A 16,350-nucleotide genomic window follows, 5' to 3' on the forward strand; every position below is an offset into this window, starting at 1 on the left:
GATCCAAGAGAGCAAAGCAGAGCAGCCTCAGAAGTCACACACCAACACTTCCACCATATTCTGTAGATCACAGAGACTAACACTGATACAATATGGGAGGAACCATCCAGGGTGTGACTACTAGAAGGTGAGGCTAATTGGGGCCACACTGGAGGCAGGCTACCCCACTGCCATACCCTTCACAGAAAATCCTTTCTAACCATTTCTCTGCCCCCACCACACTCCTGTGTGCTTTCTCTGCCCTCTTCTGACTCACGCCACCCTTCATTTTACTCATTTGTTTACAGGTCAGTTTCCCTTTCCCTCATTCTGTGGTCACTGAGGTTAGGGGTTATGCTTTACTTAATTCCAAATTCCTAACATCCAGCAGAGTGTGGTTGAATTAAATTTAGTGAAGGAAAGAGGGTCTGGGGACCAGAGCTTGGAAGCAAACTCCACTTTTGTAAGGGAGCCTTGCTGAATTTGGATGGTACCTTATTTGAATTTGAAGACTAGCTGGAGAGAATCTTGAGATGGTAAATCCCTTGAGTAATAAGCTATCTTTACAGTAAATGTAAGGAACTTGAAGCCTGGGGACTAGGTATATTACTTCTTTTGACTGCTCTGCTGCCTTGAATAACGTTGGAACTTAATAACCATGCTGAATATACCTGCAGTCTTTTTAATTGTCTATTTGCACATGGAGGCTGCTCACTCTAAACAAGTTGCTCTTGATCTGTCAATATTTGACACTGTGATGAGAACTAATACCTGAGATGATTGTTTGCCGTATATAGGCCCCCATTCTTTCTCTCTAAACATCTCTATACACCAGAGAGACTGTTGACAATTCCTCCAAAGACAGGACTTATTTGGACCCCTAAAATGTAACTTTCCAGCCATCCTGTGTTCTCTTCTTCTTGAATAGCAGCGTAAAAGTTTACAGGGACATGTACTATGTTTGTTTTGTGAATGTCCATATGAAATGTACTCAGTTTCCAATCTGTGTATTAATCTAGACTCTCTAGAGAATTTTGTGTAAGTGAAAATTATTGCAGCATCCATGTTAGTGAAAATGGTTTCAAATTAGACAGCTTAAATTTCTTAATAGAAACCAAAGAAACTTTAGGGTAGTATGTGAATTGAAAGGAAAGAATCTACCAGTTTCTGGCCAAAAGGTGACCCTTGTAAAGACATATTTGTTAGCTGTGAGTGACAGAGGTTCCAGAGCCAGCCAGGACCATTTCTAAAGTGTTAAGCTGACCTTAGGTAACAAGGTCCTGAGGTCGGTAGGGGTCAGAAATGATGGAGGAGAACCCTTCGCTTTTCGTGGAGCAAGTTTAAGAAGATTCAACTTTCTGTCCCTCCCTGTCTTCTTTCTGGTCCCTCCCTGCATGGCTGATTTCTAAAAGCCAGCATGATTTGAAGACTGACTCACTGGCTGACCTCCCCAGCCTGGGGGCACGTGGACAACCAGATGCTGGGGTTCAAACCTCTTCCCATTTGGCAGGGTGGCCAAAGGTGTGAAGACTGGACATGGGGAACCGCCTGTCCCTCTTGTCATCTGTAAGAATCGTCTAATGACGATGTGGCCTCCAGTTCTTGGTATTATTTCACTTTGGCTTCTCTGAGGTTCTCTGAGTTTGACTCAGCGTCCTTGACCACCTTGAGCAAATCACTCAACGATTTGGGGACTCATTTTCTCCTCATCAACAAAATGAGAAAGTTGGACTGTATGATATATTCTTGCTTCTTATTTTGTTAGTCTGGGTAGTTACAATGCCTGTGGTTTTTTGTTCCTGATTAGAAAAGAATTAGGACAGGCCACTTTCTGTTTTCTATAATCTCTCTCTAGGAATGAAGACACTGGATTTGATTACTCTCGTTCTCGCACACTGTTCTCTATGTATAATGGTTTGTATTCTAGAAGGTGGAGTAAGACATTTGGGAGTAAGACACCTATCCCAAGTACTAACCTTTTGCTTTCAGCCCCAAACTACTTAAAAACTTGAATACAAGCTTCTAAGACTTTGTACATGGTATATGCTCAGCATAAGGTTGTATTTGGTTTCTCTGGCATATAACTTTTATATTACTCGTGTAGTACTTTGGACAATGATTTCAAAGGACTTTGTCTTTTCTCCTTCTGAACATTTTAAAGCACATTTGGACAGACATCTTTGAAACAGAGAAATCCAGTGATTTGCCTTGACTCAGGGACTTTTCCTCCTCATTAACCTCTCTCCATCATTTTGAAAAGGAAATCAGCAAGACCTCACCATGAATCCTCTCTACCTCCGTACTTCCTCTTTTCCTTTCTTTGGAAAATCTGCTGGAATCTGGGTCTGACTTCTGGATATTTTTCAGGATTCCAGCTGCAGTGATCTCAGCTCCCTGAAACCACAGTTGTCCACAGTATCAGGGTGCCCCTAGATGAGGCTGCTCCAATGGTTGGAAGTCCAGAGCCTCCCCCACAAACACACCCCGTGGTGTTTGCCTGTTGAGGACCCCGGGCAGGCATACGGGCAGTTCTGGCAGCCAGATGCTCATCTAGTTCCTTCCGCCTCCATTTTAGGAGAAAATGACCAGGGGAAGAAGAGGAAATGATTGTGTTAATGATCATGGCCTCACAAAAATCTAGTGTATATCCTGGAGGAACAGAATGTGGGATGGGAAGGCTCTGAGAACCCAATTGAGAAATTTGGATTTTTTTCCATCTGATTCAATTCAACAAATATTGATATGAGTAAAATTCTGTAATATGAGCAATGAGGATGCATAAGACACACAAGAAGTATAAGATATGGGTCACAATCTAGTAGAAGAAGAAAAATACATACAGAAGTTAAATACAACTACATAAAGAAATAGAAGCAATTCTCCTGGAAATAGAGAGGAAGAAGGGACTTACTCTGTTGGGAAGACTTCCAGAAGGCTTCGTGTAGGGGGTAGCATTTTAGCCTGGTCTTGAAGAATGATATAATTTAATGAACAGATTTTTCTAGCGGGGTAGAGCTCAGGGACGATGTTCCAGGGAGAGGGAAGAGGAAACAGCTTGAATAAAATCCTAGAGGAAGCAGCAAACAGCGAGAGGCACACAGGTAGGAATTAGTGACTAGGCTCTTGAACAGTTAAGTGTTAGTGTGAAATCATATTGAGGAAGAGAAATGTGAGATTATAATTAATAGCCGGATGGAGAGCGGGAAGAAAATTTAAAGACAGATCACTTTGGAGGCTTAATTTAAAATTATTTTTGTTAAGAAAATAATAACACATTGGTGCTGGCCCAGTCACACAAGCTGTTAAGTGTGCACGCTCTGCTGTGGCGGCCTGGGGTTCGCTGGTTCGGATCCTGGGCACGCACCGATGCACTGCTTGGCAAGCCATGCTGTGGCGGCGTCCCATATAAAGTGGAGGAAGATGGGCACGGATGTTAGCCAAGGGCCAATCTTCCTCAGCAAAAAAAAAAAAAAAAAGGAGGATTGGCAGATGTTAGTACAGGGCTGATCTCCTCACACACACACAAAAATAATAAAATAAAAAAAAAGAAAACAATAACATGTACACAGCAAAAGCCTTTGGATGATACAGAACATCTTAGGAAAATCTTAGTAGTTTTTTAGACACTGTTAGGAGTAGGGTAGAGGTTGGAACAGGGAAGGTAATACTCCCATATGGGATAATAATTATTATATTTAGGATTATTGTAAGGATAAAAAAGATAATTTAGATAAAAAGCTTAATACCACACCAAATCCCTAAATGGTAGTTGCTGTTATTTTTTAAATTCCTATGATGTTTATTGCTATTGTTATGGTTATATGAAACTTAAGTCCAAAAAAACAAGACTTGAAAGTGCTTGGCCCTGAGAAGAGAGAGGAGGAAAGCATCAAACCATGACTCTAAACATGACCTTAAGGATTTGGAGGATGGAGGTGGCTGTGCATCAAGAATGAGGCTGGGATCTGGGGCCCTTTAGTCCCCTGTGGACCCTTCCCTCCAGCCCTGTGCTCTAAGCTCAGCCAGCTTCAACAGTTGGAAACCACTGCTGTTTCCCTATCAATTTCCTACCCATCTCTCTAAGTTCAGGCCAATGCCAGCCCCTTCCTCAAGGATTTTCCCTCCCACTAGTCAGAATGCACTAGAGTTTCCTCTGTGCATTTACAATGTGTTGCTGGACCTTGGATATGCACATATTCACAAGTCTGTCTCCCCTGCTGGACTCTTTTGGGTGCCTTGTAATGAATGGGTGCCCAGGAAGCATTTATTGAAATACAATGTGGCACATAATGAGTTTAAAGTTGACTATAAATTTTTGTGTAGGTATTGGGGGGTAGCCCCAAACCCCAGTTGTGTTAAAATAGTAAATTTACTTTTCTGCAAGTCCTATTCATTTCTCTCAGGTTGACAGAAATTTAGGGAGTCTCTTCCTCTTTCCCTCAGGACTAGCTCTAATCCTGGAGGGCCCCTAGAGAGCCATCTTATACCCAGTCTTCCACCTACACGCTCAGGGCTGGGTTGTCCCTTGTTCCTTGATTCTTCTCTGTGCCTCTCAGGTTCAAGGGAACTTATTCCACCACCCCAGTGCTGTGTGGGGCCAGCTGCTCCGACACACACAGCCATACCCACTCTGGGCTGTGCTGCCTCTGGGGTCTACCAGAGCACCAGGAGACAAGGGTCATCTGCTCTCTGCTTCCCCAAACCCATCTGCAGTTTCTGTTGTCATTTCACACTGCCACCTGCCAGGCCAAGTTAGAAGAGGCAGGCAATTAAAAGCAGAGAAAAAGCTCCTCTTTTCTCAGGGAGCTAATGATTTTTATCACTGTCTTCTTCCCCAGCCTGGACTTTCCTCCTCCTTCCAAAGCAGATAATCTTCATCTTGGCTCAAGAGTGGGAAAACTGGCTCTGATACATGCATCGAGTTTTTTTGTTTTTTTGTTTTTTTTTCCCTGTGTCCTGAGGGTCTCTCCAAGATCTGGACTTTTGAGTGTCAAAGTTTTTCCTCCACTTATTAAGGCATTGAATGTCCTCTGGTCTAGCTGCCCAATTAAGAGAAGAGTGGAGGGGTGACAGGAAGTACTGGGGTGGGGGAATCTTTACTATTTCAACTAAGTAGGCATCTGGCCATGTGGGGGCTCATGGTAGAGAAAAGAGAACTGGAAATATAGATTTGGGAATCAAAAACATATAGTGGTGATAACCGAATCTGATAATGAATGCATTTTCTCCATGTGTGTCTAAGGGGAAAAAGAAATCAATCAAGTCATTTTTTGAATTAAGCACTGTGCTAATTACCCTAAGGGACAGACAGGAAGCTTGCAATTTACTTATAAGAACCTTTCCAATGTGGCCCCAGGCTCCCTCTGTTGCCTCTTTTCTCACCACTGCCTTCCTTGACCACCCGCTTCTCAGCTCTAGCCTTTGCCAGGCTGTTCTCTCAGGCTGGAATGCCTGCGAGGCTTTCTCCCATCTCTTCCCCCGCAGGTAAACTCATCCTTTAGAAGATCAAATGTCTTTTCTTGAAAGCTTTCCTGACGCCTGCAGTGGTGTTCTCCCACAGCCGTCTCTCCAGGCCAGCACTATACCTGCAACCACTGACCTGTGAAATATCTGAGGGCAGGGACTGAATCTATCCCCCAGCACCTAGCATAGTGATTGGCACATGGCAGATACTCAGCAAATATTTGTTGACTGAATGAAGGAATTATATATACATTCAAAGCTATAAAAGTAACAAAACAATAGTGATATCTGAGCAGTCGACAATAATAATAGTAATAGTAAACATTTGTTGTATGTTACAGATACTGTCCAAAGCACTTTACCTTCATAGTCTTATTTAGTCTGATCCAAAATCCTATGAAATAAGCAAAATTTTTATTTGCATTTACAGATGAAGATGCTGAGAACTAGAGAGTTCAAGTCACCTGCTTGGGGTGACTTGCCCAACCCTAAGAACAGTTGCTTAGCCTTGGGCAGGCTTCCTAATTCCTCTAGACTCCAGTTTCTTCATACTTGAAGTGAGGGCATTGGACCCTGTGATCTACAAGATCACTTTCAGTTTGGAAAATCTGTGACTTAGTAGTGAAGGATGTGACTAAAATGCAATGTATGCAAATGGTGGACATGACAGGGCAGGGCTTGGCGGGTGGAGGGAGATGTATCCTGAAAGCACTTGCTGAAGAGAAAGGCCCAACTAAGGCTCATGTCCTTTCTCAGAACTGGCCCTTGCGTTCCCTTCTCACAGAGGAAGTGGCTGGACTGCCCCACTTCTCCCCACCACATACCTTCTACAGGATTCCTTCAGAAAGGCACCTTATAGTTTATTTTCCTTTTTTAAGGCTGTATTACTTGATGCTCACTTGCACTGCCTTTCTGTGGGGAACAATGATGGGGAGGATCTACCAATGATGCATCCCTAAGATGGCCTCGAGCCCCACAACTTCCTGGACACAGCCCATGCCAGCCAGACACAGAGGCTCAGAGAAGTGGTGGGGCCCCTCTGAGATGGCAAAGCATGGCAGATCACCAGGGCCCAGCATGTTGTGGTATCAAGAAATGGATCAGGGGAGGTACCAACTCCATTTCTGTCTCCTTTTGTCCCCTTCGTGCCCACACATCCAGTCAATGAATCCCACCCATTCTCCCTCTCACAGGACTATGCCTCTCTCCCCTCTCTTTCACTATCTCCATCTAGTTTGAGTTTTAAGTACCTCTTTGGTTTGCTGCAGTGACCTCGCTAACAGTCTCCTCTTTCCGGTTCATCTTACACCAAGCTATCAGATTTATTTTAATCACAAGTCTGGTCCCAGAACTCCAGGGTCCCCCACCTTCAGTCACTTCCCATTCTTTCATATTCTGGTCCCACACTCTTTGTATTCTCATTTCCCACTATGTACAGGAAACCACCCCACCCCCATCTGTGTCTACTGAACCTCTCTTAGACCCAGTTCAAATGTCGTGGCTTAAAAAGCTTTCCCAAATATCCACAATCAAACTTAACTTCCCACAGCACTTCCTAGAGTCTCTGTTTTAGCAGAAGTTTACAACTAAACTTGTATTTAGCGTTACTTTTGTAAATCTGTTTCTGATAGGTTGAGAGCCCCAGGAAAGTAGGAAACTCATGTTTTCATATTTCTCACAGAGGCCAGTAGCAACCTTTCATTTAGTGGGCACTTGGTAGCTATTGAACATGTGTAAGAATATCAAAATGACTATAAGCCGTGTTCATTGGGGTTGAGCAACATGAGCCAACACTGCCTACATTAAACTAAGGAAAGGAACGTATGGGGTCTGTTTTGCTGAAAGCCGGACATGATGTGCTGGGTAAAAGGAACTGAGTAGTGGTTCCCCTGGAGTTTTCTGCTGCTGGGCTTCTATTCCGGTAAGTTGTGTTTCTCTGCATCCTCCTATCTCTTCAATTTTGAGGGCAGAGGTTTGCCCCATGACCTCAGTTCTCTGACGGATCTAAGAAGAGTTATTGATTTTCAGTTCGTTCAGCATTTTTCTTTCTGTGTGGATGGCAGTGATGACTTCCAAGCTCCCTTACACGCAGGGCCAGAAACCAGAGGTCTCCGTAGAGTCTATTTTGGAATACAAAAGAATCACACGACTCAGATTTGAGAAGGAAAGGACCCAGGGTAGCTCTGAGTATTTGTCCAGTGGAAGCTGCTCTCTTAGGAGTCCTGACATTGGTGTGATTTAGTATCGACAATGCCCAGGCTTCCGGTTGCTCCCTTCCATCCCTCACATTTTAGGGAGGGACCCCAGGGGGGATTAGCTGCCCCTGGATCAATCAGCTATGGCCAAGGTCGCTGGGTCATATAGTACATACGGATGCAGCCCCTGGGGCCACTCCTCAGAGAAGGAGGGGTCTTTGTGAGCTGCGCAGAATCACAAGAATCATCTCCCTCACAGTCAGAGGTCCCCGTTTGAAAGTCTGGCAGAAGAGAGAACAAGGCAGGGGAAAGAAGAGAGGAGGCAAACCTTCGGTAAGAAGAAGAGCTATTACTGTCCAATCCCAAAAAGTTGGAGAATGAAAACAAGACTTAGTTTAAAAAAAAAAGTTACTATTATCCTTAGGACCTTGTTTTGTAGACTGGGGAGGTGGAGGCTGGAGGGGGCAAAAGTATATGTAACAAAGAAATTGATCTTAAATCCAGTGCTGATTTGGATCATATATTCGAAGAATCAGCTGTTAATGGAAAGAGAAAATGGGGTGACAGTTGGAAGGAGGCTGTAAATTCCAGGGATTGTTCTCTTTCCATGTTGGTGGAAACGTGAGAGTGTGATCGAAGTTGAGTCAGTAGGATGGGAGGGCAGGAGAAGGGGGTCAAGTAAGAAGGGGTGGGGGCTGGGCTAGAGGGGTATGTCCTTGGGGGCTGGGGCATGGCTCTGGCAGTCATGACAGCTTCTGAAAGCAGGTCTGCTGCTGGTAGGCCTTCAAGAAGTGAAGAAGAGATCTGGCCCAGAGCTTAGGTGGTGGTTATTATGTGTTCAAGAAGAGGAGGGATACCTCTCCCTTTAAGACGACAGGGAAGATAAAGCGTTTAGCTGCAAAGGCAGACAATAGGAAGCCCAAAAGAGTGGGATGGGGTTGATCACATATGAGCAGCTTACACTTTATCTGTCATCTTATTTCTTTCAAGATGGGTATTGTTCCTGTGTTAGATTCCTAAGGCTGCTGTAACAAAGTATCACAAACTTGGTGGCTTAACCAACAGAAATTTATTGTCTCGTAGTTCTGGAGGCTAGAAATCTGAACCAAGGTGTTGGCAGAGTTGATTCCTTCTGAAAGCTGTGAGGGAGAATCTGTTCCCTGCGTGTCTCCAGCTTCTAGGAGTTTGCTGACAACCTTTGGCATTCCTGTCTTACAGGATGCATCACTCCAGTCTCTGCCTTCGTCTTGACATGGCGTTTTCCCTTACCTTCACATGGCTGCCTTCTTATAAGGACATAGTCATGTTGGATAACATCTGTGCCAGTCTTCCTCTATTTTTTGTATGTGCATTGCCGCCCAGCGTAGCTTGATAAGTGGTGTAGGTTCGCGCCCAGGATCCAAACCTGTGAATCTCAGGCTGCCAAGGCAGAGTGCATGAACTTAACCACTACCCCACTGGGCCAGCCCCTAGAATGATGTTATCTTAATGACTGCAACTACCCTTGTAGTTGGGTAGTTATCTGCAACTACACTATTTCCAAATAAGATCACATTCTGAGTTAGTGGGTTACATTCTGAGTCAACACATTTGTTTTGGGGGAACACAATTCAACTAATAACAGTTCTTGTTTTACAAATCAGCAGACTGGGGCTCAGAGAGGTTAAATGCATTGCCCATGGTCATCCAGCTAGTGAGAGTCAGAGCCAGGATTGGAACCTATGTCTCTCTAATTCCAAGACCAAGTTGCTGTCATCTTCTCTGTGAGCTGAGGGTTGGTGAAGAGAACATGGAAAGGTTAAGAGAGAGAAGTTTCACAGAAGTCAATGTGGGCATTGAGATTGAGAAGTAGCAGGAGAGCTACTGGCAAGTGGCCAGGGCTCAGTTGAGCTGGAGGACATCTGGCAGGTCTGTACAATTGGATGTCAACTGATATATTTTAATATCTCACAATATTTATGCACCCTGGGGTGGGAATGGTAGTATTGGGATTTGAGAAGTCCTGCTCCAAATTTGGGGGAAAAGCTGATGAGTATTATTTTTAGAGCAGAAGGTCAGAAAATAAAGAGAATGACAAGATCAATAACCAATACTTCCACAGTGCTTTACAGTGTATATAGGATGTTGACCCTGTGCAGTACCTATGGCCATCCTTAATTCATTGATGAGAAAAGTGAGGCTCAGAAAAGTACATGGCTTACCCAGCACATCCTAGCTGGTGTTTGGAGGAATGGCCAGGGTTCCATCCTGTTCTCTTTCCACTGAATCCCCGTAGATGTCTTCTTCACAAAGATGACAGCTGAAGCAGTGAGAACCAGGAGACATCACTGAGAGAGAGCACAGTGTAAAGAAAATAAAGAGGAGGGACAAAGCCTGGTCCTTGAACACTATGTTTTGAAGACATAGCAGAGACAATCAAAGGAACAAGTGGATTCACACAGCACAGAATCCCAGAATCAAGGGGGAAAGAGATGGTGATAAACAGCATCAAATGCTGGGGGAAGGTCAAAAGAATGAAGACGGAGGAAATGTCATTGGATTTGAAAATAAGTAGTTCATCAGTGACCTCTTAAAGGTTTCAGGAGAACAGGGAGAGGAAGCTGGAGTGAAGGGGGTGGGGTTGAGGAAATGGGATGATGAGTGGCTCCATTTTTCATTCAGAAAGTTTGGCAGGGAAGGGGAAGAGAGAACAGGATCATAGCTGGAGGGCACAGCAGGACCCAGCAAAGGTTTTTCCAAGGGGGAGGCAGGGGGACCTGTGCATGTCTGGAATACATCTGATTTCAAGGCTAGCCTCTGTTTCCAGATGTGCAGCAGTCATCGATGAATACAATAACGTCTCCATCTGTCAGCAGAGCCGTGTCCTTCTGCTCTCACAAAGACTTCCATGTTTACTAACATACATTATTAATTTTGTTTACACTTGTCAGAGGAGTCCCTGCACTGGATTTATATCTACATTACCATTCAGCAACATTTATTGCATAGTGACCAAGAGCTTTTTTTTTTTTTTGGTGAGGAAGATTGGCCCTGGGCTGACATCCATGCCCATCTTCCTCTACTTTATATGGGACACTGCCACAGAATGGCTTGACAAGCAGTGCGTCGGTGTGCACCTGGGATCCAAACCAGCGAACCCTCAGGCCGCCAAAGTGGAGCGCGCGCACTTGACTGCTACGCCAGCGGGCCTGCCCAAGAGCTCATTTTTTGAAGTGAGTTAGACCTGTGTGAACATTGGCTCTACTAGCTATGCAGCCTTAGGTCAGTTAATGATGTCCTTTGACCTCAGTTTCCCCATCTGGAAATCAGGGAGTGTACCTATCACAGAGTAGTGACAGTAGGAGTAAATGAGCTAATCCATCCACAGTGCTTAACACAATGCCTGGAACATATTTAACACAATGCCTGGAACATAAACACTCAATGCAGACAACACTTAGTAGTCTTGGGTGAAGCAGTGAAAGCAATGATACTGCTGTCTTGTCCTTAAAATCAAAGTGGGGCGTTTGTTTTTACTTTTTGCACCTCCTGTATAGTGATCACTCAGTCTTCTTTTACCAGGATCTTCTTTAGCTCAGAGACTAAGGGTGCCGAACTGGCTGCACTCCACACCACAGCAGACCCCTCCCCCACTCATTCCTCTCCTATCAGGTCAGTCTGTGTGTGGGAAAAGAGATCTGAGTCCTTTTCAAACAGATCTGGGATGAAAGGTGGGGGGGAAGAGGAGAGAAGGAAGGACACCAAATGAAACTCTTTGATCTAAGAAAATGCCTCCCCAACACACAGACACACACACACACACACACACACACACACATACACACACACGCATTTGGTTTCTCTGTCCAGTGTCCACAAGCCTTCCTTTCTGAGATCTCAGAGACAAAGATAAGAACATTGCTGAGAGTTTCTACTTTTACAGACATTAAAAGTTGTAAAATCCGAAAGAACGTCACAGCTCCTTCTTAGCCTATAAAATCATTAATGGATTAGGTGCTTGGAAAAATTACAGAATTAGAAGACATTTTCTAACTTTTAGAAAAGCTATCTATTCTGGGGAATTGATGGGGCGAGGGGTGGAGGGGTGAGGAATGGGCAGAGCTGCTGGATAGCTGCAGGCCAGACTGCCCCAGAAACCCAGACAAACATAAACAAATATCTATGCCCACTGAGATTGTCTTTCAAGTTTTCTCGGCTCTTCACAAATACCACTTCTCCTTTGATCAGAGTTTCTTCTGAAGACCTAGGGGGAAAGATGGAACAGGCTTCCTGCTGCTCTCACCCCATTTTATCTCATTGAGACCCACCGCTGATTAGGAGAAGGCCACTTGGCCGAGGAACCCATACATCTCCGCTCCTGGAATGTGCTTGCTACAGTACTCTCTGCTGTCACGAGAAGAGTGATTGCCCCTCCGGAGTGTGAAGATAAACAGATTTCTCTGTCTGCAAAGCCTGTTCCCAGCACCACCTACCCACTCCTGCTCTGCAAGGACCCTTCTGGCCATCCCCCTGCTTTAAAAACAACCCCAAATATGACTGCTCTGCACCCAGACTGTAGAAACTACAGGCACATATTATTGTCATCTCAGGATCCCTGGGGAGGAGCAGCGGTTAGCATGACTTGGGCTTTTAGGAGGAGGCAATGCCGAGACAAACTGGTTCAAAAATAGGTGAGAAATAGAAAACCAGGGGTGAAGGGGTCTAACACAGTGGTTCTCTGCTGTTATAACTGCCACCTGAGAACAGTTGTTCAAATTTCTTCCTAGGGACTTACGTGGATCTTGCCAAAAGTCTCTCTGGGAACTCCTGTTCCTGTTATCTTGCAGCTGGCTGGGGAGCCAGGTCTTCACAGTGGCCATCTACTTCATCCTCCATGGGAAGAGGAACTTCTCTGAAGCCTCAGTGCATCTTCTTTGTTTATCTGCTGTGATTCGGTAGCAAGTGGGGGAGGGAGTGGAGAGCGATTACTTCTGGAAGGGATTCGAGTAGTCATGCAGCTATCTACTTCTAACAGTTTAGTGAAAAGCGGATGGAAATGTGAGTATTTCCATCAGTGAATAATTGTGGGTGTGGGAGTGGGCAGGGGGCAGTTTGGTTACAAGAAGCCACTGGCCCGCTCTCAAAATTCTTCTTCATTTTCACGGCAAAAGCAATCGGCTTTGTTGTTAGGACAATGACAGTTACCTACCGGCATGATTTGCAAGCCCGGATTTAGCTTTTCAAAGTGAAGGCCCCACATAAATCGAAGGAATAAACACTGTCCCCTAATGGATTCACACATGCAAATCTCACGTCTGGTGGTGGGACTGAAGCACAGAAAAGTACAGCCCCCGGGCCAGGTAGGAATTTTAAACCGATAACCTTCTCAGAATAGCCAATTGGGTCAATAATCCCCCAGCAGCAGGTAACAAAAGGCTGCTTGATGAGTTGCAGACAGAGCTCCCCGCCAGAGGCCCCTAATGGTCAGAAAGTACATTCCCTGGTGTCTTCGTGCTTTTGTCCTAGAAAAATCTCTCCAGGCTCTGTGGGTTCCCTTCTGGCGCCAGCTCACCAGGCAGGTGAGGGGAGGGAGGGAGACCAAGAGAAGGGCTTTCCTCCTCGGGGGTGGGGGGTGGTGGGTGGACTGCAGGAAAGCGGTCTGCAGGGAGGAGGGACGAGGAGGGGGAAGGAGGTGTATCTGATTCCATCTTCTGCTTCCAGCCTTGAGACCTGGGTCCCTGGGCAGTGAGCAAATGGATGTTCCCAAAGAAGATGGAAAAGACAGTACCCCCACCTTGGCTCCCTGGGGCAGGCAGGGTAGTGGGCTTTGAGACCCCTTCTCCTTGGGCCGCTAAGAAAGGAGCAGCTTTCCACTGGCACCCCCGCTTGTACTCACCCTCCAGGTCTCAGCTTGAATTCACCCCCTTTCCGAGGCATCTATTAAGTCTCTCCCTTCCCTTTCCCCTTTTCTTCTTTGATCTCTTGATTCCTTCATTTGCTCGGCCCCATTTGTGATCTGTTTGTGTACTTGTCTCCTCTAGACCTCAGGGCCCTTGAGGTTGGGATGATGTCTATCTGGCTGGCCTGGTTGGTATGTAACCAGCCCGAGTGCTGAATTAATGGATCACATCCAGGACATCTCTCCAAAGCAGCCTTTCCATTGTTCCAAAATGTCTTCCTCCTCTTCAACTAGAATTCATAGTGGGTCTTCCAGGGCAGTGGCACTCTAGTGGAGGACAAAGAGAATAAATGCTAACACACAGAACGCTCGCTACGTGCCAGGCACTCTACTAAACCCTTGTCAGTTACTCTTCTAGACCTCACAACTCTATGAAGCAAGCATAGCTCTTGTAATCCCCATTTTACAGATAAGGAAACTGATTTTTGTGTGGCTCGCCTGAGATCACACAGCTGGTAAGCGGCAGGGATGGGATTAGGACCCTGGGAGTCTGTCTACAGTCTGTCCACATCCTGGTTATACTGTGGAATCATTCTACAGCAGCCATTGGGGCTCCTCCCTAAAGGTTGTGTCCAGAGGCTATAAGGGCCTCCGGTGGATGCATTACTAGACTAGCAAGGAAATTTTAGGTAAAAGTAAACATACTCATTTGCTTGGAAAGGCTGGTTCCCACCTCTGTTTAGGAGGCTGTCATAAGTCAGAATGGCAAATAGCTTGAGTAGCCCCCTTCAGAAATCCCCTTCCGTCAGACTTTAATATTGAGAGAAAGGCAAAGTTTATGAGGATTCAGTCTAAGGTGTAAAAGGCAAAGGGCTTAATTTACCCTTCGAACTACTAGAAAGGAGCTTGTTGACCCAAAAGAGCGTCTGGAGAACTTCAGCAGGTTGTAGGATCTCTCCTTGGGGTGAGAGACGGCTGCCCAGGGCTGCACATCGGGCACCTGCAGACTCTGTTGCAGTTATAGGAAAACCAGGGGGCGGGGGTGGGTGGCAGAGGGCTCTTCTCCCAAGACCTCAGACCATCTTGCAGTTTGTCACCAAGGAGACCCAGTCCAGCGATCCCCCCTTCCCAATGGGATTCCCTAACAGGGTCTGACATTTTGTACTTTCTGCCAAGTGTTCACCTTTATCATTCTGTGGGATCCCCAGAACAACCTTGTGACTGGAAAAATAGGAAAAAAAGACAGGAGCATGTTTTCCTTTTGGAAAATTGTGCTTACAAATGGATGGCTCTAGGAGGGATCATTCACCGTCCTGATGAGTGTGGACGTTGCCTGCCGGGCAGCAGCGAGGCGGAAGGCTGGATGGAGGTGGGCTATTTTACGGAGGGTCTTAACAGTCAGGGAAGTTTAAATGCTCTGTTGTGTCTTAGGAAAACTGGAAGTTTTTGAACTAAGGAATGTCCACTTATTCATTCAGTTTAACAAAACTGTAGCCACAGGTACCACCAGGATGAATAAGCCAAGTCTGCCCTGGCTGATCTCTTACTCTGGTAGACGAGACAGGTGTGTAAGCAAATAATTACAACCCAGCTGGACAAGCGTGCTAATAGAGGAATGTCTATCAGCTGTGCAAGCACAGGATGGAGGGCTCACTCTGGGGGAGGGGATGGGGCTGTGCCCTCCAGGAAGGCTTCCTGGAGAAAGAGACCTCTGAACTACGCCTTAAGAGATGGGTAGGTGCTCACTAGGTAGAGACTGAATTACAAGTGTGGGAGTCGATGAAGGTGGAGGGCTGGGAGAGGGCATTCCAGGAAGAAGGAAAAGTGTTAGCTAAGGCCCAGATGTGGGAAATAGTAAAGTAACACTAAGGAATGCCAATCTGTCGAGGTTAGGATATGGGGTGTTTTGGGGAGAGAGGGGTAGAGAAAGAGGGATGACAGTGATATAAAAAAAGAAAGAAAAAGAAAAGAAAGGTTAGAAAGGCTATTGGGAGCCTGCTGGTGAGGTTGCCTGTCTGCACCAGGGTTTGAAGCTAATCCCAGCCTTTCTCTCATTACTGGGAGAAATGGAACACCATGCCCCTTGGATGGTAGTACATCTTCCAGTTTGAAGGGGTCCTGTGGTCTGTGGTCTAATATGCTTAAGGAATCCTTGGGTTAGACAAAGTTAGGGGTTTTTTCACTTCCTGAATTTTCAGAGTCTAATATATTTTGAGAATTTTTTTTTTTTTAGCATGAAACAGTGTTTTATTTTGTAGGATAAAAGCGTTTTTGTAAGATTTGATAAATCTTTATTGAGTAGTATATTATTCAGACCTCTCCAGAGAAACAGAACAAATAGGAGGTGTGTGTGTGTGTGTATACATATATACATACTCTCTCTCTCTCTCTCTCTCTCTCTCTCTCTCTGTCTCGGGAGATTGAGAGGTTGAGAGTTAAGGAATTGCCTTACACAATTGTAGGGGCTGCCAAGTCTGAAATTTGCAGAGCTGGATAGCAGGCTAGAAATTCTGGCAGGAGATGATGTTGAAGTCTTGAGTTTAGAGGCAGAGTTCCTTCCTCTTCTGGGGATTTCAGTCTTTTCTCTTAAGGCCTTCAACTGATCAGATGAGGCCCACCCATATTCTGGAGGGTAATCTGCTTTACTCAAAGTCTATTGATTTAAATGTTAATCTCATCTAAAAAAATACCTTCACAGCAACATCTAGACTGGTGTTTGAGCAAGCAACTGGGCACTATAAACTGGCCAAGTTGACACATAAAATTAACCAGCATAAGCACGCATGAGCCACTAAACATTGCTCTGGACAGTGGAGACAGAGCAGTGAACTAAAT

The 16,350-nt window shown here is 45.3% G+C and overlaps 1 long non-coding RNA gene across 1 annotated transcript; it reads right to left on the reverse strand.

The window, feature by feature from the left end:
* Window positions 1-6,211: 6,211 nt before the first annotated feature.
* Window positions 6,212-12,605, reverse strand: LOC131405413 (uncharacterized). Its single transcript, XR_009219965.1, has 3 exons — window positions 12,412-12,605; window positions 9,839-9,964; window positions 6,212-7,562 (listed from the first exon to the last, which is right to left on the reverse strand). It is a non-coding gene; the product is annotated as an uncharacterized LOC131405413 (long non-coding RNA).
* Window positions 12,606-16,350: the final 3,745 nt, after the last annotated feature.

The sequence above is a fragment of the Diceros bicornis genome, chromosome 5 (assembly GCF_020826845.1).
Source record: "Diceros bicornis minor isolate mBicDic1 chromosome 5, mDicBic1.mat.cur, whole genome shotgun sequence".
Classification (NCBI taxonomy): Eukaryota; Metazoa; Chordata; class Mammalia; order Perissodactyla; family Rhinocerotidae; genus Diceros; species Diceros bicornis.